Below are 26,547 nucleotides of genomic sequence, written 5' to 3'. Positions count from 1 at the left end.
TTTGCGGTGCCGCCGCAGCACCAAGACTGCAGCAAGCAGTCATTTTTTTCTTCTTTGATCAGGCAGCAACACTCCCTCTTTCGGGATCATTCATTCTCATCCCCTCCCCCCATCATTAGAACATGGAAAGGAAGAAAGACTAAAGAATGACAGAGACACAAACAGAAAACAACAAGACAAAGAGAGGGAAAAGTACCACAGCAGGAGAAAGCCTCAGAAACATGCGCTTACAGACCATCAGTGGGCGTTCAAGAAACAAAACTGTTCTGCCGCAGCAGTGCTGCTCAAACATTCTTATTTTAAACAACTTAGGCAGCAGTTCCAGCTAACAAACCCATTATGCTCTCTCTATTCCTTATTTTATTTTATTCCTGGTGTGAAATGGCAGCTTGGACTTTTACACTTCCCCTCATTAGCCACACTTGGCTCAGAGGAAACATGAGTACATGATTCTTTACTGAGATGGGCGATAGATGCTTGCCGAGGTAAAGGAACCAGATCGGAGCCAGGGGCCAGAGAACAGTGATGACCTCCATCTTTCACTTTTCCAAATAGACAAAAGGAAGTACGTTCAAAAAGATTCCAGGGTTCGGTGATCTAGCAAAAAATTACTAATGAACACCTGGAATAATCTACCAGCTGAGGTGGTAGAAACTAAAACTGTGACAGAATTGCAGATCACTTGGGACAGATATAGGAGGCAATGGCAGGAACAGTATTGCAAATAAGCCATCCTTAGTAATATAGTTAATGATGGCAGGTAAAGACCAAAATGGTTCTTCCAATCTGCTCAGCAGTTGCTTAGGATAATGATTACTGCACCATGAAAGTTACTCCTGTGCCTTTTGTTAGGGATAATAACTGCTGCTCCGTGCAGGTACTCCCATGCAGAAATGTAAACTTCAGTTTTAACATAAGTTACTCCGTGTCTTCATTTCCATTCCCTAGCCACTCGGGATCCTCTGTATTTGTCCAACACCCTTTTGAATTCCATTGCTGTTCTTAGAATTCAAAAGTGTCTTGAGAATAGCTGCAAGGAGAGAGGTGCTAAGGAAAATACCAGAGGCAGATAAAGGAAGCAGGATCTAGTACACCATAGATTATGTATGGGGGTAGCCATGTCTAGAGTTGCCAACTAGCTCCAGATTTTCGGGACAGATTGATACAGTCATGGTTTTACCCCCATTGTATGCAGGGACTTGTAGTTCTGACTTGCCTATTGCAGCTCCTTAGAAAAGCAAGAATACATGCTTGCAATGGGGTAAGCCAGTTAGCGTCCCTAGCCATGTTAGAACTAGCAAGTTACAACTCTCAAGAAACTAACAAGATCAGTGCTGGTGGGCAGAAGCCTCACTACCAGGATTGCCAACAGCTCCGGATTTTCAGGACAGGTTGATCCGGTCCTGGTTTTAATATCCTGCACGTGGGTATTTATAGTCTTGATTTTCTGAGGGAATGCAATAGGTAAATCAGAATAAGTCCCAGCATGCAATGGAGTAAAGCAGAGACCAGATCAACCTGTCCTGAAAATCCAGAGCCGGTTGGCAACCCTACTCACTACCTTTTTGAGCTATAGCATGACTGGTTTTGGTTGTAATTTAGAGCATTACAAAATTTGGTAGCAAGACATGGGGGATGGGAAGGGCTAAATGTTGATTTAAGTAGAGGAACTTGCATGTTCATCTATGTAGTATGGTAGAGATTGAAAACCAATAAGGAAGACAAACAAAAAACTGTCTCAGATAAGGAGTGCTGCCCAAAACGTGCTTAGATTTCTACCACTGGCACCTTAAATAAATCCTTAGCAATGAGTATAGACTGGAATAAATGGAAAGGCTGGATGTAAATGGTTTTTACTGTGATACAAAGTGCTGCTATATCAAGCAGCCAGTTTTGCTTTCGTTAACATTGTTTTTTTCTAGCCAATGCATGAAAATACCATAATTGAAAGTTAAGAATGCTTACTTACTTGAAGAAAGAAAGGAAAGTTTAATATGTGCTTATAGCTAGACTTGATTGCTGTAGCACCAGCAATTTTGATGTCTGTATAATGCTCTATTGTAAGTTTGGATTTGTTGTGGCATTGCTTTACACACAGACATTTCTCTGTCTCTTAATGTAAAACTGACTCTATTGTCTAAATCTTACTTTTGCAACAAAGTCTGGGAAAAATAATTACTATAATGAGTTTGTTCTCTGCCATCTTCTTTTCTCAATCTGCCCCCAGTCGCTGAGCGCCGTGATCTCTTCCTGCAGACTGTCGAATGATTCATCTGTTCAGATGTTAACCAGAATTCTTGCTCTTCTCCTTACCTAACTGATTCCATTCTTGCATAATTTTTCAAAAGAAAACCATAATTGTCAAATATCTTGCAATATTTCAGAAGGGCACATGGCTACTCACCCTGCACCAATTAAAAATATAAACGAAGTCATTAACTTTTAATGATTTATGCTGCTTCTTCCAATTCCCTTGAGCCTCAGGGAGCAGTCTTGTTAACATGAGAGTTACAAATTACCTCCCAGTCACTGGATCTGTCTGGTCCTTGTTGTTTTTGGCTATCTTGTCACAAATATTACATCACTAGAGATCCAGTGACTGGGAGAATATTTTATAACTTGCTAACGATGCAGTTCCAAGCAGCTTAATACAATTGCAGGAGATGGGCTTAAAGTGAAAATAAATTACTCAATAGTAAAAAAAAAAAAAAAAAGTAATTTCATACAGAAAGAGTGTTACTACTACTCACTGTGAACATTCTTGAAATATTGCACGTTACCTGGTGGGCAGAGAGTTTTTTTCTGTATGCTCTGTCTGACTGATTATCCATGCCTTCAAATGGAAGGCTGCCAAGTTTAATTTTTCTTTCTCTGAATTTTCTTCTCCACCAAAGTCATGCTTGGTGATGTACATGGTCAAAAATCAAGGCGTTATTAACCCAGACCGTCACTTAACACTGAAACTTCATGTGTCCATCGCTGCCATATCATACAGGTTCATTAGCATAGTATTTCCAAGGTTAAACCGTTTCTCATCATTGAAGCATATAAACTCATTAGCCATGCCCTTGTTATCCCTCACCTGTCTTAGTGGTGCCATGCATGCACCAGAAAGCCCATTTGGCTAAGTCAAACTTCACCTGCTAGACTCATTTGCAGCTTTGGCATGGTCTGCAGCAATCCGATTCTCTGGGCTGCTGTGTCCTGCTAAAGTCTCAAAACCTGGCTCTTCCGGAAAGCTTTTCCTCCAGATAAATAACTGTCTCCTTATTCCACCTATCCGCCAGATAAATTCCTCCCCCGCCCTCAGGCCCTGCCATCCCCCTTCCCTGTCACTGTACATAAGTCAATCAAAACACACCCTGTTAATAACGTTGTTTTTTTTTTTCAGTATATTTTACTTTTAAGTTAACTCGTTAACCATATATAATTACCAAGTTAATTATTCTGTTACAATACACCGTGTCATTATAAGCAAGTTATAAGTTATATGTTCCGAGTTAAATTAATTCTACTATGTTTCAATGTACTATGTCACAATTTGGCTTGCCTTATGACATCATGTTTTATGTAAACCGATGTGATATGCCAAATCGAATGTCGGTATAGAAAAGCAAATAAATAAGTCATACTGCCAATTCTAAATAACTCTTATCTCCTAGAGACCATGATGCACTCAGTCCACAGAATAAGTTTCTTCTCCCTGCTGGTTCCACTTTGGTGGAATGAATGCCCACAAGCTATATAATCAGCTATATCTCTCTCCCTTCACAGCTGTTAAGAAACTCTGTTTCCTCTTTTGCCTTAACATCTATAAAATGCAGAGTTGTTTGCATATTGTGTTTTCTTCCTCCTGAGACTTGCAGAACAATATTATTGTTCCATTAATTTAAAGAATAAAAGCCTTATATATAAGCTATCATAATAGTAATCATGTAACCATTGTATCTAAAGGTCGAGGAGATCTATTGGAAAAAAAAAAAGGAAAAGGAGCACACATTTATAGATTTTTAGAATGATAAGATTGATATTTAAATATAATGTTGGATGTTGTACTGATTGGGACTGTTTCTACCCATGGACAGGGTCTAGCAATCCTTTTTTTCTTAAGCATTTGGGAATTAGTGATGGTTAAAAAGATTTTGGGAAATGTTCTGTCAACAGTTAGAGAGGTTGATGTGTGGTGACTGGGGATTCACCAAGCTATCCCTGTATTGATAGGGAGGAGAAGGATTAGAAAGGATAGGATTGTTAGGTGATGGGGGCCTATCCTTCCAACAAATAGTGTGAATTTTCTCCCTGTCCCTATATTATGTACAGGTTTATATAGGATTCTTCCTGTTGATCTGGTTGGTTCTTTGATGAAAATGTGTTCAGTATAGCATTTACTATCTATGACTTAGTTATGGTTAATAAACTAGATTTATTTGGGATTACTAAGACCTGGTTAGCAGAGTCAGATATAGTGGCTTGTAATGGTCTGTGCCCTCCTGGTTATTATTATGAATATAGTTTAAGGAAAGGGAAGAAAAGATATTAAGGGATAAGATTCAGTCCACTCATTTGAATATATTCGGCAGCTTCCAGAAGTTGAAAGTTTATTGTTATGAATAAAACTCCCCAGTGAAGTTAGATGCACTGTTGATCTTTTGCCCCAGGCATTGGCAATTCTCAGGTAGAGGACTTCCTCTCCCTTATAGCTGAGGATTCCCTTGGCTTTATCTGATATGATTATTAAGGAGGATTTCAATCTTCATTTTGATTTATCCGATGGTGAGTTGACCTCATTTTCTGTGAATGGTATGAGATCTTTGGAGTACCTACAGATGATTAATACCCCTACTCATTCCAAAAGATATATTTTGGACCAAAGTTTTTTGTTGTTGTTTCAATGTGAATAACATTTCTATTTCTAGTGTACCTCAATAGGACCATACTACAATTTCTTTTCTCGATCATTGCCTATGATTTTAGGCAATAATAAGACTGATTATATGAACATCATTTTCAAGACCTTCTTGCAGTCACAGAATGTAATTCTTTAATGGATCCACTTGCAGAACACTACTATAATGCTGAAGTGTCTGAACTGGCCTCCCATTGGGAGAAAGAAATGAGATCAGTTTTAGACAGAATGGCTCCTGTGAAGTTGAGATTATTAGCCAAAGGGAAAAAAAATGGCTTCTTGATCCTCTGAGGATTTGAGAAGTTTAAAACAGCACGTGGAGAGCTGAGAGGACCTGGTGTACAGAGCTAACATATGCAGTTTTTTTTATTACAATATAGGGTTCAGGAATCATTGTGAAGCAGGGATTAGAATCTGCACAAATATTTTTCTCAATGACCTTTATGGGATTTTTTGTAGGTAGTTCGCTCTATACATATCCTGCACCTCCCTAGTATCTCGGATGTGACTGTGACATGGTTGATGCAACCTAACAGGGAAGCCTGCCAAGACCATGCTGACAGCTGGCAGTCAGCCCTTACTGGGACTGGAGCTGGAGCTTCACTAGGGGCTGGCAGGGCTTAGGCGTGCGTTCCTTAAGGAGCAGTCAGAGAGAATCCAGGCATGGGCAGTGGTCAGGGCTGGCAGTGAGAGAAGACAGGATCCAGGAACAAGCCAACGTCGGGGCAGGCAGAGTACAAGGGGGAACCAGTGTCTGTACCAGGTGGTAGGCAGAGACGGCAGGCAGGCAGATGACAGGCAGAGATGGTCAGACAAGACACAGGGGAACAGGGACACAGGCAGGGCAGACAGGCAAGGCAAGGCAGAACAAGGCAAGGCATAGGATACAAAGCAACATGTATTTCAAGGAAGAGGGACCTGTTGCTGAGGCAGAGATTGGGAGCACAGCTGGGAATCCTCAGCTGGGAGCACAACTGGAAATCCTCAGCCAGCACTGATGTCATCAATCAGTGCTGCTGAGGATTTCCCGCCATGGGGCCTATGAAGGCTCATCTGTTGTGCACGTGCATGCCCTAGGGAGCAGCATAGTGTGGCCGGAGGAAGAGAAGATGGTGAAATTCCTGCCGCGCTGAGATCCAGGCAGTGTTGGGGAGAGACAGCAGCATCCAGGTTGAGTGTGGCCGGCCATGGGTGCCAAATGTTACACCTAGCTTTTGGGCCATTCTCTTTTTGGGATGGGTCTCAGGGGTATAAATTGCCACTGAGTATATGCAGAGATTCAGAGGGAAAGAGATATTCAGAGGGTTGGTGGTAGAAAGTAAGGAGATCATCCCAGGATCTTACTGTGTAGGAAAAAAGTTGAGTAGGTCCCCAAGGCCCTAGTCATGCAAAGATATTTTTGGAATCTAGAGGTTTTGAGAAGTTTGAGAGGATTTTAGATATTTTGGATTAGCTTCTGACTGAGAGGAAGTGCTGGATCCCTGTTTTTGCATCTTGTGTCCAGTTAACAGCAAGGTGGTTGGCAGAGTAGGGATTTTGAGAACTTTAATAAATACTTTAGAGTTTCCATCTGTTTCTGAAGCTGGGACAGTTTTTCCATCACCTCTGGCATGAGTTGGAGAACTTACCTACCCTTAAACGGGAAGGCATTTTGGACCAGGAGGCAGCTGAGAAAAGGAGAGTCATCTAAAGAGGCATTATGCACAGAGAAACACTTCCTTTCATTGATATGTTTCTTATCTTGTTTTTGATTGTGGGACTCATTGCCTGAATATTATGTTTTTCAAGCTTAAGTAAATCTTTGTATTATTTGAACATCACCTTTGCACGCTGAGCCTTTTATTCAAGTGTCCACTTTTGGATCAAATAACCCCTTCACTGTGATTATTGATAAAGACTGAGAGTGACTGTGCAGCCTGGTTACCCCCACCACAGCACCTAGGGCCGCGGAGGGTTAGACCTCCTCCTCGCCAGAAAACTCTGGCCCCCAGGGCTTGGTGTATGAGAATGAAAGAGATCCTGGAGAGTAAAGACAGCCCTGGCATGTTGCTGGAGCCCTTGCATCAGGGACCCTCCGCCAGAGAGGGGGGTTACAATTGTTTGCAAAGATAATTAAAGAAGCTAAAAAAAAGATAGCACTAAGAAGCTGGAAGCATCTAATAATAGGCCAAAGTAATTGTTTGCTATCTTGAATACACACTGACTGCTCCAAAAAGGGCCTCTGTTGGCTTAATAATTACCTTTGTCAATTATTTTATTGTCATGAGTTTGCTCAGTATATGGAATTTGCACTTGAGGAATGAAGTGACCACACTGCAACAACAAATAAACGTGGACGTGAGTAGTTGTGTTTTTAGGAGTTTGGAAGGGCAAGAAATGGTTCAATTTCATCAAATTATGGTAAAAAATGCTTCTGTAGGTTGGAACAATACTAAGATTTCTAAGTGATGCTTAGGAAATTGTTTTAAGCTTAATCCAAAATTTTATGGTTTGGGTAGCTTGATTTAAAGCCGGATTTTTCAATTACACTGCTTGCTCAAAGGCAAACATCCAATAGGATGGATCGTGATTTGGGGGGTTTGGCTTGAAGCTGATTTACTAATGCCTGATTATATTTCTATGGTAGTCAGGTCTACATATCATCTGAGAGTGATTCGAGAAATTCATTACTATCTTTCTCAGCAAGTCTTCAGAACCAATTGTCCAGGCCCTAGTTATTTCAAGATTGAACTACTGTAATGTGATGTTTCTGAATCTGGAGCTTCCAAAGAGATTACTTTCTCAAATGTAATCTATTTGGAATACAGCAGCTAGACTGACTGGGGATCTTAAAATGTATAACCAAGTCTCACCAATGCTTCGGGAGCTTAGTTGCCTCCCGATTCAATATTGCATTCTGTTTAAGCTGTTAATATTGTTCCAGGCCTTGCATCATCAGGCACCTCAGTACCTTGTGAGGAAAACTGAGAAATATGCTCCAAGCCATTTGCTTTCTTTTTCTCAACTGGAGCTTTTGGTAGTTCCAACATTTAGAGAAATTAAGCTGGAAAAGTATTGGTCTCAACTCAACATATTCTGGTTGATTTTTAAAGGCTTGCGCACACCAAAATTGGGAGATCTGTGCGCAACTTGCGCCTGCACATGCCAAATGGATTTTTAAAGGCCCATGGCCACACACTAAAGGCCGGATTTTAAATACTCCCTGCGCGTAAAATCTGGCCTTTTCACGCCTGGCTAGGCCTTGCACGTGCCGAACCTATTTTCAAAAAGGCCCAGCCATGCGCGTAAAGGCTGGTACAAGCATAGATGCCAGCCTTTCTGCAAGGAGCAGGCCCGGGGGCGGTTCGGGACAGCGCCATTCTTTGCTGTCCCGGAGCCTCACACACAAGTTACTTCACGTCGGGCTCTGAAGTAACTTGCGAAACAAAAAGGTAAAAAAAAAATAAAAAATGGGTTTTAGAAGGTGGGGAGGAGAGGGGAAGGGAAGTTAGGGTAAGGGGTAGGAAAGTTCCCTCCCAGTCCACTCCTAAATTGGAGTGGACTGGGAGGGAAGTAGGGGAGCCCCAATCTCGTCGCTGCGAGATTTAGCTTTATTCAACCTCCCCCTTGAGGGCGTTGCCTGGGATTTTATAACATGCGCGCGCATGTTATAAAATCACGTACCCATGTGTGTGCGCTGGGTAGCGCACACACATGGATGCACGCGCCTATTTTTTTAAAATCTAGCCCTTATCTCCCAGTGCATGCATAAAAAAGTTTTTTGTAAAAGGGGCAGGCCAGGATTGCACCATTAATTCAGTGCATAAGTAGTTATACACAAAAGCGTGCACCAGTTTCCCCTACTGTGTAACTTTACTTCTGCTAAGGACAGCGTGTAAGCTGTGTAACAAAAAAATGAGGCTAGTCAGCGGGATTTTAAGGCTCGTGGCTAATAGAGTAAAAGGGAGTCAAGCTAGCTAGGGGGGAGTTTAGGAAGTCCTCTCCTTTACTGGGGCGAACTAGGAGCAAACTGGGAAAAAGGCCTATTGCCTCGCTGCGCATACCTACTAAAATTCCCCCCACTTATGCACTCGAGATGGCATATATGTGCATATGTTATAAAATTGGCGCATCAATGTGCACGCGCACCAGCAAACGTGCGCATTGTGCATTCGTGCGAGGGTCTTTAATTTTACTTTTTAGGGTGGTTGCTCCTAAGACTCAGAATTCTTTACCATAAGAATTGAGGATCTGGGGTGTTTCTCAGAAGTTATGGTTATTTTCTCAAGTATATGGTTGATATGATTGGTAATCTATGAAGTGTAATGGGAGGTGGGTTGGATTCTGATCTGCTGGCTATCTTACACGATTTATTTGTGAGGTTGTGATTGGTGATTAGTATAGATATTTATTAAATATATAAGTTATTTTATTGTTTTGTATTTTAAATTAATTTTTTAGTTGTAAATCGCTTTGAGATTCTTTGGAAGGTGATAAATACATCTGATATATTATTAATATAATAAAAAGTACATATCTTATATCTTCTCCCCCTTATCTAAAAATATAGTTGGAGAAAACAGAAGTGAGATTAGGGAATATGATACAGTGTGGTCAGTGCAGTATACTCCCTTCCCCAAAGTATGTTAATAGTTTGAGAGCCATATGTTTTGTTTTATCATTGCTTTATGATTTCTTCTAGTACAACAAAATAACAAAAATTTGATATAATCAATATCATTTGAGGAGGCATGCCAATGAATCTTACTGAGGGAAGGAGGATTTCCTGTACTCACAGAGCCTGTTTCATATATAGCAAATTCTTTGAATGAATTTTGAATAAAACTGAGATTTTAACTTTTCACCAGTCTTCAAAGTACACTCTTTCTTACTCTCTTAATTCTCTTGTGACCTCAGGAGGAAGAGATTCTAGTAAGGAATCAAACTTCCACTGATGAGGGGCAACTTTAGTGTGTGTGTATATATATATTCATAATCATTAAATTAAAATTCAAAAACATTACTGACAGGCAACCAGCAGTAATGATAATGCACATCTAAATAGCACACATTAATACATGCTATATGTACATGGGCATTAGCTAGCCCACATTAATGCAAATGCCCATTAGTACATAGGCCCCTTTACAGAGAACAGATAAATCTAATTTATCCTACCCTGGTTAAATTTAGATGTTATTGATGAAAGTGCATATCATAAATACTTTCATCCCAATTACGGTTAGGCTCACTAAAGCACAGGGTGATAAACAGATCTGGCCAAGAGCACACAAAAGATAACTGAAAGAGCTGTAGGATTATCATGCTGAAGCACCATAATCTCCAGGATGTGCTTCAGTCACTGCTAGACCATTTCTACATGTGCAATTATTTAAAGAAAGGCATTTTAATATTTTTCTATTTGTATATATGTAAAGACTAGTGACCTAATCACAATTAGATCTGAATCTTTTCTATTAACCCCAGTGTCCCAGGTATGATTCTCACTCACTTTGATCCAAACAGATTTCACCTGATCCAAATGCCCCTAACATAGTTTTAAAATCTAAGATCAAAAGAAGTGCCAGACTGGATCAGACCAAAGGTTCAACAAGCCAAGCATCCTGTTTCCAACAGTGGTCAATCCAGGTCATGATTACTCTGCAGGATCCCAAAGATAAGATCCAGTCCTTCTTGCTCATACCCAGGCATGATTATGAGCCTGGCTATGAGCAAGAAGCTATGTAGACCTTCCCAAGTCTACATAGCTAATAATGGTTTTGTGACTTGCCAATAACCAAGTCAAATAAATTTTGGTTAAGGAAGGTAGACTCTTGAGCCGAGACAAGGTTGTTGCCACCACCAAGGGGAGGCCCCTAGTGGTCCTCATCGTTGGGAGGCGGTTCCGAGAGAGAGAACCCAACAGGACCTTCACCTATATCAGCCCATGTTCCCCATGGGTTGAGCTTTTGGGTGCCAGGGCCAGCAGGACTTAGTCGTGGGTCTCTCAGATGGCAGGCAGTAAACAGGTTGGATGATCCAAGGGTCGAGGTACGCAGCAGGCTATACAAGATGGAGGACAGGCTGGGCAGGCAGAGAATAAGCTGGAACAATGGACCAGGCTGAAGATCAGGGCAGGCAGCGGACAAGTAGAAACCAGGAGATGAGCAGGGTCAGAGCCAGAAGATCAATCTAAGGGAGCAGGAACAAGGAGCTGGAACATGACTAGGACTGGAGCAGGAGCATCACAGTAATGCGGGATCAGGATGCAGACAACATACGCTCACCAGGAACAGGATCTGTTGCCGAGGCAAGGAGGAGGTGGCAAGGCAGGGTATTTATAACTGCCTTGCTAACATTATCATCCCAGGCCGCAGGGAACTTTCCCACCATTGGCCCTTTAAATTGAGCCCAGGCACACGTGCTTAAGGGGCCCGGGGATTGCAGCGGCATCAGGAGAGCCACAAGCAGGCCGCAATGTTGGCGAACCGCACTGGGATGCGGCAGCGGCAGGGGAACTCTGGAGTGGGTTTCCTGCCCATGCAGATGAGGAGACATGGCCTGACTCCCTGAGGGCCAGGGCACCTAACAGTACCTCCATTCTAGTCCTCCTCCTAGAAGGTCTGTTTTTTCCTAGATGGGAGGCATGGAACTGCCGGGGTAAGTTATCTAGTATATTGGCAGCCAGCTCCCAGATGTTTTCATTGGGGCCGAAGCCCTCCCAACCAATCAGATATTCCCATCGTCTGTGATGGCGTCTTATGTCTAACATCTCCTTCACTTGGTCCTCCTCTGCTGCCAGCTGCTGAGGTTCCGAGGGTCTCCGGTGAGACCATGACAATACCAGCAGTTTGAGGAGAGACAAATGGCATGAATTATGTATCTTCAAGGATGATGGGAGTCTTAGATGGTGGGTAACTGGACCTAGATATTGTGGAGCCAATTGCATCAAGGACACCCACAGGCGGATGTGGCAAGTGCTTGGCCACACTCGGTCCCTGGGGTTGAAGAGAGGCACTGGTCTCCTGTGTTTGTCGGCTGTTCTCTTAGCTTGGTCCCCTGATTTGCAGAGGTTCCTTTGAGTGTGAGTCCAGAGGGCCAACAGCTGCTGGGTGGAGAGCTGCACTGCCGGAGAAGGAACTGAAAGTGTGGTAGGAAGCGGTGGCATCGGTTGTCTCCCATACACAATTAAGAATGGAGAGGCGCCAATCACAGAATGAGTGTGGGAATTGATGGAGAACTCTGCCCAAGAGAGAAGAGTGGGCCAGTCATCCTGTCCATCATTTACAAAGGAGCAGGGGAATACCTTCAGGGTGCGGTTAATGTGCTCTGCTTGGCCATTGCCTTGAGGATGGTAGGCAGTGGTGAAATAAAGATGAATCCCAAACTTCTTGCAGAGTAAGCGCCAGTAGTTCAGTGTGAATTGAAGTCTGCAATCGGAGGTGATATGTTTTGGAAGTCTGTGGAGGTGGAAGACATGCTGGACGAAGAGTCTGGCGAGCTCCGTAGCCGAAGGGAGCTTAGGAAGCGGAGTGAAATGGACCATCTTTGAAAACCTGTCGACTACTACCCAGATGACGTGGTGGCCATCCGAAAGGGGTAGGTCAATTATGAAGTCTGTTGACAGGTGTGTCTATGGCTCCTCGGGAACAGGTAGAGGCTGGAGTAGGCCCCAGGAACATCCCGCCAAGGGTTTCTGTCTGGTGCAAAATGGGCGCCAAAAGCCTTGATGTCCCATGCTATGTGTGGCCACCAGTAATAGTGCTGCAAGAGCTCCAAGGTGCGGACTCTTCCAGGGTGTCCAGGAGTGAGAGAGTCGTGGGTCCAACTTAGGACTTTCTGCCTGAGACAAAGAGGAACCATAGTTTTCCCTGGTGGAATAGTCTGTGTTGTGCTAAGAGTACCCTTGCTGGGCCAATAATGTGGTCAGGCTTCATGGGGGTGTCCCCTGCGTCAAAGATCTTGGAGAGCATATTGGCACACACGTTCTTGCCTGCAGGACAGTAGTGGAGGACAAAGTCAAACTGGCTAAAGAATAGAGCCCACCGGGCCTGACAAGGGTTCAGTTGTTGGGCTCGTTCTCAAGGTTTTTATGGTATGTGAAGACAGTGATGCTGTGCTGTGCACCCTCAAGCCATTGCTGCCACTCCTCAAACCCCATTTTGATGGCGAGAAGTTCCTTGTCACCAATACCGTAGTTTTTCTTGGCCATGGTGAACTTGCAAGAGAAGTAGGAGCATGGCAGCAGTGTCCCCTTTGTGAAGTACTGGCTTAATAAGACTCCAACGGCCGAGTCAGAGGCATCGACCTCTACTGCGAAGGGTCAGGATGATGATGGCACATGTCCTGCAAGAAGACGAGCTTGAGTTCCTCAAAGGCGGTAGTAGCTTTGGGTGGCCAGTTCTTGGCGTCTGCCCCCTTCTTGGTTAGTGCAATGAGTGGGGCCACTATGCGAGAGTAATTAGGGATGAATTGTTGGTAGAAATTGGAGAACCCCAGGAAGCACTGCAGTGCTCGGAGTCCTAAGGGTTGGGTCCAATTCTGGATACTGGCGACCTTCTCGGGGTCCATGTGGAAACCGGTAGTAGAAACAATGAAGCCCAGGAACGAGAGAGGTTCCCATTCGAAGAGACATTTCTTTAGTTTTGCAAATAGACTGTGATCACGGAGGCATTGAAGTACCCATCGGACCTCACGGTGATGGGATGTCTTCGGTAAATATTAGAACATCATCGAGGTAGACGATAACACTGGTGTAGAGCATGTCACAAAATACCTCATTCATTAAGGGGCGGATTTTAAGAGCCCTGCGTGCCGGTGCACCTATGTTCAATAGGCCTACCGGCGCGCGCAGAGCTCCGGGACTCATGTAAGTCCCGGGGTTTTCCGAGGGGGGCGGGCCCGATCCGCGCGGCGTTTTCGGGGCGGGGCGTAGCGTTTCGGGGGCGGGTCCGGGGGCGTGGTTACGGCCCGGGGCGGTCCGGGGGCGTGGCCACGCCCTACGGACCCGCCCCCAGGTCTCGTCCCGGCGCGCTAGCGGCCCGCTGGCGCGCGGGGATTTACGTCTCCCTCCGGGAGGCGTAAATCCCCCGACAAAGGTAAGGGGGGGTTTAGACAGGGCCAGGCGGGTGGGTTAGGTAAGGGAAGGGAGGGGAAGGTGAGGGGAGGGAACGGAGGTAGGCTGCGCGGCTCGGCGCACGCCGGCTATACGGAATCGGTAGCCTTGCGCGCGCCGATCCAGGATTTGCGCGGCTACGCGCGTATCTACTAAAATCCAGCGTACTTTTGTTTGCGCCTGATGCGCCAACAAAAGTACGCCAAATCGCGCTTTTTGTAAATCTACCCCTAAGTGTTGGAAGACTGCTGGCACATTACAAAGGCCCAAAGGCATCACTAGATATTCATAATGGCCGTCCCTGGTATTAAAAGGTGGTCGTCCACTCGTCCCTGGGTCTTATGCAGACGAGATTATAGGCCCCTCTGAGGTCTAGTTTGGTAAAGAGTTAAGCCCCTTGTAAACCATAGTTTTGGGATCAGAGGAAGCAGGTACCAGTCCTTTTTGGTGACAGCGTTCAGACCTCAAAAGTCTATTACAGGGGTACAGGGAGCTGTCCTTCTTTGTGACACAAAAGAAGCCGGTGAGGTGGAGGGTTGGATTTAACCCCTTTCCAGGTTTTCCCAGATGTATTCCGTCATGTCTTTGGTTTTAGGAGAGGAGAAGGGGTAGACTCACCCCCTTGGTGGAATCGTGCCTGGAAGGAGGTCATAGCACAGTCAAAGGGGTGGTGCTCCAGTAAAGTCTCCGCCTTTTCTTTGGAGAAGCCATCCCCAAAATCAGAATACTGCGGTGGCAGAGACAGTTCGGTGGTAGCTACAGGTAGAACTGGCCAGGATACTCTTGACAGACAGGATGGGTGGCATTTGGGGCCCCAAGCGGTTATCTGTAAGGTCCCCCAATCGATGTAAGGGGAATGCTCCTGAAGCCATGGTAAGCCCAGGACCACTGGGTGTATGGTCTTTTCAAGGATGAGGAACGTAAACTCCTCTTCATGAAGGATCCCTGTGCAAAGATTTACCAGAGCTGCCATATGGGTGATCCTGCCGGGCAGGGGGTCTCCATGAATAGATGAGATAGTCAATGGGAGCTCCCAAGACTGCGTAGGCAGCCCTAGTTGATGGATGAGCTGGATCATAATAAAATTTCCTCCAGCACCAGAATCAATCAATGCCAAGGTGCCAAAATCCCCATGAGCATGGAGAATCGTCACTGGAATGGTACATTGGGGAGCAGGGTGGCCACAGCCCAGGGTCATCTCTCCACTGACACCTAGGCTTGGCATTTCACGGTCTCTCGGGGCATTGGGCAAACATGTGACCCTTACTGGCATAGTACAAGCATAGTCCCAAGGTGCGCCGATGCTGTCTCTCTTCGGGGGAGAGTCAGCTGTGGCCAAGCTGCATAGGCTCCTTTCCCAGAGGTGACATGTCTTTGGCAGAAGATGGAGGCGCCAAAGGTTGGGAGAAGGACGGGGCCAAGACCACGGGACTGTGGACAGGTCGTAGCTCATGCAGCCGCCAATGTGGCCGGTGAAGTCGGTTAGGGCTTCCAGGCCCTCAGGCTGTTCTCGAGCTGCCATCTCGTCCTTGACTCAGGTAGACAGCCCTTCCAAGAAAATACTGCGGAAGCTATCTTCTTGCCACCCGAGTTCACATGCCAGGGTACGAAATTCCACGGCAAAATCGGCCAATGGGCGTGAGCCTTGGCGTAGGTGTTCATGTAAGTGCCCCTTATTGCACACAAAAGAACTTGCACAAAGTCTTGTCTGGTTTTTGTAGAGTATAACTTGTGCAGGTGAACTTATATACAGGCTTCTGAAAAAATTAACATAGAAACACAGAAACATGTGGGCAGAAATAGACCACATGGCCCATCCATCCAGTCTGACTGTCCGCCCAATTAATTTAACATCATAATTCTCATCACTTTCTTAGCAATCCCTTGTGTGTATCCTTGCTTTCTTGAATTCAGATACGGTTTTTGTCTCCACCACTTCTACTGGCAGGTTGTTCCATGTATCACTACCCTCTCTAAAAAGAAATATGTCCTAAGATTACTCCTGAGTCTGCCCCTTTTCAACCTCATTGCATGACCTCCTCATTCTAGAGTATCTTTTCCATTGAAAAAGGCTCGCCTTCTGTGCATGGAAACCTTTGAGATATTGGAATGTCTCTATCATATCTCCCCTATCTCACCATTCCTTTAGGGTTTATATCTTTAGATGTTTAAGTCTTTAAATACGTGTACAAGACCCATCTCCACCTCCTCCCCTCCCCCCGAAAACCTATTGTTTCATTGCGCGTAAAAGTATTCTCAAAATCGGGAATGCAGATACTTTTACGTGCATCGAGCCCTGGGCTATTTTATAACATCTATTTCTGCGCAACAAAAATCAGATTTCATGCGTGTCAGACAGGCCTAAAATGACCTGCCCAACATTGTTTGGAGAGAGTCAGTGGTAGAGGACTCAGATTTTCATTCCCTGGAATGAAAGTTCAGAGCTGCCACAAGACCGTGCCTCTTCCCCAAACACTGAAATATGCTGCCAGTCTTCAAATGCAAATCAAAGTAAACTGCAACAGCTGAATTTAACCTTGATATGACATATGAGAAGGTAATTGTAATCTTAAAAGTAAGTGCCATGGGCAAAAACAGTGCTTTGCATGAAGAAATGCGCTTTCAGAAAAATGCCCTGTCTGTGAGCAGGTGAACTGCAGAGTGTAGTGCAGCCATATGCATCACATTAGCCAGAGTAGGGGGGAGGTGCTCCCAGGGGCGGGTTTGGATTTATACACATACTTTTGGATCTCAGACATATACACATCATTTTCTTTTTTTGGGGGGGAGGGGGAGGGGGAAGGAACTGTCTGCACAAAATAACAATTATAAATGTGTGCAGGTAATTGTCCTAGGTAATTTTCAAAGTTATCTGCATAATTTCACTTTGAAAAGTAATGCGAAGTTCGTGGTTAAAAGATATCTGTGGATTTTGCACCAGTCTGGGTAGTTTTCACATGAATCCCCCTTAATGTAATACTTGAATAGTCAAAATGATTTTAAATACATAAAACCTGTGGCAGGCCTCTTACCTTGACTGGTTTGTTTCTCCTATCTTCTGAGGCCGGTGGGAAGTGGAGGCTGTGGCCTGATGCTTCTGAAGTCGGAAGGCTTGCTAATGATATGGGCGACCCTTTCTGTCACCTCAAGGGCATTGAAGGGCGCCACATCAGAAAGAGGCTTCCACTCCAGAATTCAGTCACCCTGGTAGTTCTCCTAGGGAGGCAGGGGAAAGAAACAGGAGAAAAAAGGAACACAAGTAAATGTATATAGTTACAGAAATGTATCGATCGAACATGATAGGGCCTTGAAGGAAGGCCCTGGAAATATTTTGTTAGCTATGACCCTGATAACAAGCCGCATAAAGTGACAGAGCCACCCATGATACCGATTTACTTGGTTAGAAGGTCTGTTTGTAAATTATCTGCCCTCAGCCTAGCTAAAAGCGCGCATGGGGTTTAGCTAGGTTAAAGAGATGTGTGTTCAGTTTGGTGGAGTAAAACAGCCCTACATACCTGACATTTTCAAGCGCTATTTCCCAGTCAAAGTCAGCCCACAGAAAAAAGTAGGTGCAAAGTTCATAGCCACTTTACACTAATTTTCAAAACTGGACCTTTCTGTTAGAAAATACAGAGAGTGAGTGTGCTAAAAGAGGCCATGCACGTCACACCAATATGGGCTGGTTTGAAAAATTTTCCCCACTGAGACTACCGCTAGCTGTTAGCAATCGTGTTCAGTTTTTAGAATGGTTACAATTTGAAACTGTTATGCCTGTCGGTCGCAGATGGCTGCGACCATAAGTACTCACTGCTTGTTCCACACTTCTACCCTCCCCGAGTCTGCTCGCTGCACGGGCCTGCCTGCATCGCCGCGTTCCCCGGGCCTCCTCGCGGAGGCATGGACACCATTACTTCCTGCTCCGATGTCAGGCACTCCTAGGTGCACACGCATGTCACAAGCCCCGCCTTTGAAGCCACTACGGCAGGAACCTCGGGGGTGTCCCTGTTTGATGATGTCATTGGACTCCTGTATTTAAGCTCCCCAGCAAGCCGACTTGGCAACAAGTTCCATACAAGTCCTATACCTGCCTCTTGCTCCTGAGACGCTGCTCCTACCTGCTTCATGGACACTGTCTGGCACCCGCTCCTCAGGGGTCAGTGTGCGTTCTATGGGGATTTTGCTTCCTGGCCTACCCCACTCCTCAGGCTGGCCCAGCGCCTCTTGGATCTTATCTGGCTTCCTGCTCTTTCTCATGGTTCTTGTGACTTGTGAGTCCTCAGCTGGCCTTCCTCGCTTCTTGGGGTTGCACCATAGTATTCAAGATCTGTGGCGTAGCCATGGGTGGGCCGGGTGGGCAGCTGCCCACCCAACTTAGACCCAGGCCCACCCAACTGGCACTGGAACTGCAAGGCTGTCATGGGATCCCATCCCCGCGACAGCGAACAAGAGAACCCACGCCTCGCGCGCCATCACTGCACACATGGGGAAGCGCTGCTGCGGCCGTATGGCCAACCGATCTTCCTGTTTGCAGGGGGGGGAGTGGAAGCGCCGTGCACAGCTTCTGCTTCCTCCCCCCAAAGCAAGAAGATCAGCTGGCCTCTCCTGCTGCCACCGGCCTCCTGCTATCTTCGGGCCATATGGCCCGCCAAACTTCCTGTTTGGGGGGGGAGCGGAAGCGCAGCGCACAACTTACGCTTCCTCCCCCTCCTCCCCCCGAAGCAGGAAGATCGGCGGGCCGTACAGCCCAACCCTGAAGATAGCAGGAGGCCAGTGGTAGCAGGAGAGGCCAGCTGCTCTTCCTGCTTTGGGGGGAGGAAGCGGAAGCTGTGCATGTGCTTAAATGTGTATGTGTGGATGAGAATGGGAGTCTGGGTGTGTGTGTGGGTGAGAATGGAAGCTTGAATATGTGGGTGAATGGGAGCTTGAATGTGTGTATGTGTGGGTGAGAATGGGAGCCTGGGTTTGTGTGTGGGTGAGAATGGAAGCTTGAATAGGTGAGTAAGAATGGGTGCTTGAATGTGTGTATGTGTGGGTGAGAATGGGACCTTAAATGTGTGTATGTATGGATGAGAATGGGACCTTAAATGTGTGTGTATGTATGGGTGAGACTGGGAGCTTGAATATGTGTATGTGTGGGTGAGACTGGGAGCATGGGTGTGTAGGTGAGACTGGGAGCATGGGTTTGTGGGTGAGAATGGGAGTCTGGGTTTATGTGTGTGGGTGAGAATGGGTGCCTGGATGTGCGTCTGTTTGTGTGCATAAGAATATAAGCCTGGGGAGGGGTGAGAAAGTGAAAGCTTGTATGTGTGTCTGCAGAGAATGTGAACTTGTGTGTGTGGGGGGGAGGGCATACGAGAGTGAGAGCTGTATAATTTTTTGGACTCAAAGCCAGGGCAATCAGAACACTTCGATTCAGAAAAAGATTTTAAAATATAATTTATTCAGCTGTTTATAAGAAAGTCCAAGACAAGTGTTCTGGGAGATGCAATATGACTGCCCTCTATTAGTAATAACTTGCATCTCAGTGAATCTCTGACATGCCCTGACTTATATAATCAAAATACAACATTCCCGAAGCTTCCAGAATGAATGACGTGACTGCCCAAAGACTTTTTTACAAAGATACCTTATGCTGTTGTCATGACAATCTATCATGTATAGGAAATGCTTGTGAGGATCACTCCCCCCATTCTGAGAATTCCTAACCAACTAAACCTGTATATCCTCCCACCATCCTTTATCAATCATGGCTTTGCTGGCTTTTGTTCTTCTGTTCTTCTCTTGATATTCTTTTGTTGTGTAAACAGGTAACAAGTCTGGTTTTTGAATAGAAACTCAGCATGAATTCCGTTTTGTGGCACCAGGATTTAATTAAAGCTGCACCCTCAGGGGCATCTTCATTTACCTGGCTCCTGTCAGTTGAAATAGGCATCTGCAAGACAAAAGCCTGCAGCCTGGACCCAGTATCTCTGTATTGTGGTGCAAACAGTCATTGATGCTTTTCTGGCCTTCTGTGCAGAACTTACAAGTTTCCTAAATCTTCTACATCCTTCGAATCTGTGATAGTCAGAAAGTCTCTCAGAGTTCATTCACCTCTGACAGGCCACATTACAGCAGAGGCATCTGGGAATTCTTGGTTATCTGCTCGGCCTATTCTTCAGAGCGTGAGTGTGTGAGGGGGAGTCTGTGAGAGAAAGCGTGTATGTGTGTGTGTGTGTGGAAGGGAAGAAGACAGTAATAGAAGAAAGACACTGAAAAGGAATTAGGAAATAAGCGACAAGGGAAAAAATGGGAAAAAGAGACCAGGACCAACTGATTAGAAAAATACAAAGATCAGACAACAAAGGTAACAAAAAAAATTATTTTGACATGTCAGCAATTTAAATATAAGCAACACAACCGCTCTCTCAAAATTTATGGACAGGTAGTAACCATGTATAAAATCGTAATAATAAGAAGGCTAAAGTACCACAAATCACCGTGAATTATGTTTGTATCATTAAGTAGACCTCATACTTAGGCGTAGATGTGAATGCTATTCTGCATAACGTTTTACACCAGTAGTATAATCATGGGTCAGAAAAGAATTTTATATGCTTAGTGAGTCCAAAGTGAAAAGAATTCAAAGTTGATGTAGCATGACATTTCTCATTGTATTTATTGTTGCAGAATTTCTTAACTCATCAGAGTATTGACAACATTCAGTTTCTTAAGCTAATGTAGCTATTTAGCTTTTTTTGCATGTGAAGAAACGCCTGAGAGTTAAAGATATTACAAGGCTCGAGGTGTACTAGCCCGACACAGACCGTGTTTCGGCATCTGCCTTCATCAAGGAGCCAAATGTATGTGAGATGATTTTCGTGGCATTTTCACCAACATGGAAGTAATGCGTTTCCTCACATTCCTACATTATCTTAAGAAATTGAATGTTGTCATTACTATGATGCATTAAGAAATTCTGCAACATTGAATACAATGAGAAATGTCATGCTACATCAACTTTGAATTCTTTTCACTTTGGACTCACTAAGCATATAAAATTCATTTCTGACCCATGATTATACTACTGGTGTAAAACGTTAGGCTGAATAGCATTCACATCTCCACCTATGTATGAGGTCTACTTAATGATACAAAAAAATGTAATTCACTGTGATTTGTTTTGTTGATAATCTGTTGTACTTTAGCCTTATTATTATGAGCAATTTAAATATCTCATCTTTGGGAATGTGTATTTCTTATATTTTTGTATTTTGCTCTTTCTTAAGTATTCCACTGTTCAGAAATTGTAGTTTCTCAGGCTATTTTGGTTTTATCTGCATGTTTCTGTTTCTAATTTATAGTCTCTTATTTCTATATTAGGTAAGGGTCAGTCTCAGTTTTGCCTGTGTGTGACAGAAATGCAGTATTTCTGCTAGTGTGCAGTTTCTCTGTAGTAGTAGTCCAGCTTGTTCTGATATTCCCATAGGTGATGGGACCTGGTGTAGTATTTGCATTGCTGCTTTTTCATAAGGTTGCTGTTATTTGAATCCTGAGAGTCAGTGCTGTGTCTGTATGGCAAGGTTCTAGATGTCTCTTTCTTTGCAAAAGTTTGTGTTACTTTACAAAATAGCAGTGGAGGGTTATTTTTTACTGAGGTGACACCAGAATTTGAATTTTTTTTTTCATGTTAGTTGTAATGTGAATTGCCCTAGCTTTGTGCTGCACCTGTTCTGATGATTAATTATATTTTATTGTATTTATGAAGATTTCTGGTTTTCTGCAAAGATGGTTCATGAAAGAATACATTAATTTTTGTTTTATTACATGATTGGATCTGATTGTTTTCTATACTTGTGCATTTATAAACTGCAATAAATATAAAATAAATTCTGATTAATAAGGAATTTTTAATGTTGGTAAGTGCTAGAAATAATTGAAGTAAATTATTTTAAAGTTTCATACATGATGCATAATGGCTGTTGCAAATTACTTAGAAAGCCATTCTAGGGTGCAGTATATGGCATTATTTATCAGTAAAAAAACAACTAGTAGACCTGCATGCCTACAGTCCACCCATGTTAACCTTGTGCCCATCCAAAAAATCAATTCTGGCTACGCCACTGTTCAAGACTGTTTGCACTCCCCACTGCTCGGGCCGTGCTCACCTATTCTCAGACCATCCTGAGCCTCCCCACTCCTTGGGGCTTGATCCGGGATATTTTACCATTGACAGCTATCATGCTCCTTGGGTCCGCTTCTCTACTACTCAGCCAGCTGCCCTCCGATCTCCAGGTATCTGTCTACATGAGATGCTGGATTTGGGCTCGGGCTCACTGCCCTGTGGGTTCGCCTACACTTCTGTCTACGCCTACTACGCTGCGGCTCTGCCCTTCAGGGCTGTCCTATTGGAGTATCTCCTGCTCAGCTGTTCAGGTGCCTACTGTCCCTTGATCTGCCTGGCACCCTCTCTCACCAGAATCTCCAAGGACTGTCTACAGTCTGCTACCCTACGGGAGTCACCTCCTGGTCTCTGGGGTTCTCCCTACAACTGTGCACAGAGCTTCCCTACACTCCAACACCTCGCCTCCTGACAGTGCGGACCTGGGAGGCTCCTCCCTATAGGCTGTGTCAACTCACACCTCGGGCCAAGGGTCCACACACACACCAGTCATAACAGAGATATCATTAAGAACATAAGAAATTACCATACTGGGACAGACCAAGGGTCCATCAAGCCCAGCATCCTGTTTCCAACAGTAGCCAATTCAGGCTACAAGTACCTGGCAAGTATCCAAACACTAGATCCCATGATACTGATGCCAGGAATAGCTGTGGCTATTTCCTAAATCAACTTGATTAATAGCAGGTAATGGACTTCTCCTCCAAGAACTTATCCAAACCTTTTTTAAATCCAGCCATACTAACTTCACTAACCACATCCCCTGGCAACAAATTCCAGAGTTTAACTGTGTGATGAGTGAATAAGAATTTTCTACGATTAGTTTTAATGTGCTACATGTTAACTTCATGGAGTGCCCCCTAGTCCTTCTTTTATCTGAAAGAGTAATAATTGATTCACATTTACCCGTTCTAGACCACTCATGATTTTGAAGACCTCTATCATATCCCCCCTCAGCTGTCTCTTCTCCAAGCTGAACAGCCCTAGCCTTTCCTCAAAGGGGATGGAACTGTTCCCCTATATCAAAAATTTGTTTATAATTGCTAATAATTTATGTGGCTAATTCTGGTCTTGCCACTGACCTGTCCTAAACATATCTGGCTAACTTCAAGATATTTGGGTATATTCAGCCGCATGACCACCACACCACTGAATATACCCTGCGAGTTAGCTGGATAGGATTATCCAGCTGTTTAGTCGAGCCGCACAGGGCTAAATATTGCCCCCAATATTATTTCACTTTTTTGCCTGATAACACCATTGTATCCTCTTCCATAAGCTTTAGGGAGACAATTTTGATTATCCCGTGCGGGTGCAAGGTCCAGGGCTACTTTTGTACCAGCATACCTCTTAGCTCGTTTTCAAAGGGAAACTACCTGGATAGTTTGTTATGTGGATATAAAAGTCCCCGTATTAAATCTACGCACATATTTTTCTTTTCCCGACCCATCTCCACCCCAGGGACAGCCCATTTTTGCTGCAGCTAAATCTAAGCTGACTAGTAAAAATATGTACTGCAGATGGAATTATATTCTCTCCAGGTGTATTCAGCTTCAGTATTATCCCAATTTTAAAACCAAAAGTAGCTCTGGATAGACTGAAAAAATTCTGTCAGCTAAAAATGATACGACAGCTTGTAAAATAATTATAGGAAACAATTTACTGCAGAAGTTTAGCATATCTTAACAACACTGCACAGCGCTGGGATATCAATGGTACCTTATCACATTTTTCATGTTAATGCTGTTAAAGCTCTGGGGGATTCAGGATAGATAATGAGTGCACCAGTATGCTCAAAAGAAGAACAAAAATCAAGGACAAGAACTAATCAGCAGAGTTAAGACAGCCAGTACAAAATACACCCACAGAAGAAAAGTCAGTACTTCAGTATATGCACAAACATCTTAAAGGCAACATCATTGCCTGCAATCATTCCCAGAGACTGAGAAATCTGATTGTAAGCCAGCCAGGAGAGAAACAAATTTGAAAAACTACAAACAATTGATAAAAAAGAAAATCTCATATGAAATGAGAAGTTCCAAACAGAACTAATGAAGCCTATTTTCTGGAATGTTCTTGCATGTCTGCACATACGCTGGATCACTAAAAAAAAAAAAAAAAAAAAAGTACTCCTGTCAGTATTCTCTTTGTCCCCTTGATATGTCCTGAAATTTGGTGTGGCTGGAGCATTTAACACAAACGTTATTAGCATTGGACACACAAAAGCACACACACAGTAATCTCATGAGGCTTCTTTCATTTGGAAAATAGGTCTGATACAAGTACATTCTGACCCTCTGTGGTCTGTATCAGACTAGTTTAAAACCTAATAGAAGAAGAAGAAAACCAATATCCCATTCTGCTACTCTCTATCTGCCATAGCCTGTGCTCAAAGATCCTGAGCCCTGGGATATCCACAACTATCCCTTCACAGCGCTGGAACATGTATAACAAGACCTAGCAAAAACATTGGCACATCCCTGGTAATCCAATGACAGCACTTGCATGAAACTGATAGTCCACTGCAGTGGGAGGGGGGGAGGAGAATACAGTAAAAAGTGTGATTGTTTTGCTATCCATAGGACAGCAATCAGTAATCCTATTTTGATCTATAGAATACATTCCCACAGAAAAGTTTACCTCTGCAGATGCCTTGAGGTAGCAGACCAGTCATTCCATTCTTTGGTGCATCTGCCTTTGCATCCTTCTCCTATTCGTAAGGGGGTCTTCAGCAGCCGGATACTCTGTCTGATTGCTCTTAGCCCCTTTCCTATCCTGGTCTCATGTCTGGCCTCCTCTGGAGACTGTCATCATGCCAAATCACGACCCTGGTGCAATCTTAAATGGCTGTATATGAGAGGACTGGAAGGGTTAAACCCAATCTGATCTGCATGCAGAGGGAAAGAAGGAGTCAGAAAGCAGGAGATGAAGATAAAGAGGAAAATGGGGGGGGGGGGGGAGTAAAAGGCACAGCGGCTTGGAGAGAGGGACTGCGGACTGACACAGAGAAGCAAAACAGAACAGTTGCGTGAGAGATTCAGAAACTAATGCAGTGGCCAGGAGAACCAACGCAAACAGATATCTTCTCAAGCAGTTAGAGAAAGCCCCGTCAAAGTGAAACTTCCCCAGCTGTGCTTCACATTACACATCAAAGCATTGCTCTGTGCTCCTTCCAGCCCTGGAAAAAAAAAAAAAAGCCTAATTAAATAAATCATCTTTCTTTGTAAGTTTTCTCTTCTGTTACCTTCATCTATAAGGTCTCTCTTCTCTTCATCCACACTTATTCAGTTTATCTTATGGGAAACCATCATCTCCTGGCATGGACCTGGGTGAGCTGCTGGTCATTGTGGGAAGAGAAACCAGGAGCCTCATAAGAGCTTCCTTGATACAAATTTAAGCAGAGTCTAAAGTGCAAAACAGCAGCTGCTAGTCACCTTTCCATCAAAGAGGTTTCTTTGGTTTCTAATCTCCCTCTGACGCCGGAAGCCACTGCCGCTAGTCTTATTTTATCATGTAGAATTGAGATGGTGGAGGGAGGGGAGAGCATTATTTAGACCCGTGAATTTAAGAGACTGCAGGCTGGCAAAGGTCAAGCAAAACCCACAGATACTTCCTGCCTGCTTGCAGTCCACTTTACTGCATTTTTTGAAACTGGTGGAGGGGCGAGAAAGATGGTGTTCTGGCTAACTTTTAGTCTTAAGCAGAAAAGCTGAATGCCCAGGGATATTAAATATTCCCTGTAATAAACAACTGTCACAAATACTTTGACAGTGGGCTGCATCAACAATTCTTTCAGAAATAGGAAAGCAGCTGAGTAACAATTCCTAAGCAGTCTCTTTATTTACTTCTACTTCTGTTCCTTCACAGGCAAATGCCCGGCTCAGTTCCTCTGAGGCACCAGGGTCTTACCCATAAGCACAGAAGACATCGATAATATAGATTGGCACCAGACTTGTTTAAGAATCCCCAAATGTCTTCTGCAGCTCATTTTCCTGGTACCCTATAGTCCAGTGGTGGCTCATTCACACCCTCAGGGCTATCTCTTACCAGCATATCAACTCTAAGTTCCCTGTCCCCCCTCTACTAAGGTCACTGCTCTCCTGGCAGCTTTTAGGGGCGTCACCTTCATGATACCCCTGTGCCTCCCCTGTAGCTTTCCAACAGCTTCTCAGGCCTCTGCCTTTCTGCCCATTTCTAGGGTCTTATGCTTGGGCGCCTGCTATCCAGACAGCTTTGTAATCCTCTGCCTCCCACGCAGTCTCTTCCTGGCAGATTGAATGCTTCTGTCTCCCTGACAACGTCTGTGCACTGCAGAGGCCTTCCTGACAGCCTCTGTGCTCTCCAAGTAAGACCCTAATTGGTCACATGGTCCCAATCAGTGTTCCT

The 26,547-nt window shown here is 44.3% G+C and overlaps 1 protein-coding gene across 2 annotated transcripts in view; it reads right to left on the bottom strand.

Moving 5' to 3' along the window:
• The window catches only part of IL2RB (interleukin 2 receptor subunit beta), a 100,806-nt gene extending 75,249 nt beyond the window's left edge, over positions 1 to 25,557 (bottom strand). Inside the window, exons 1-3 of one of the 2 annotated variants that reach the window (XM_029590064.1) lie at positions 25,406 to 25,557; positions 24,802 to 25,048; positions 17,033 to 17,216 (exon numbers count right to left, since the gene is read on the bottom strand). The gene's annotated coding sequence lies outside the window, so the exon portion shown is untranslated. Of the gene's footprint in view, positions 1 to 17,032; positions 17,217 to 24,801; positions 25,061 to 25,405 lie in introns of those variants that run through there. The other variant, XM_029590065.1, reaches the window with a different exon arrangement.
• Positions 25,558 to 26,547: the final 990 nt, after the last annotated feature.

The sequence above is a fragment of the Rhinatrema bivittatum genome, chromosome 2 (genome assembly GCF_901001135.1).
Source record: "Rhinatrema bivittatum chromosome 2, aRhiBiv1.1, whole genome shotgun sequence".
NCBI lineage: Eukaryota > Metazoa > Chordata > Amphibia > Gymnophiona > Rhinatrematidae > Rhinatrema > Rhinatrema bivittatum.
This window is presented reverse-complemented; position numbering and strand designations above follow the sequence as displayed.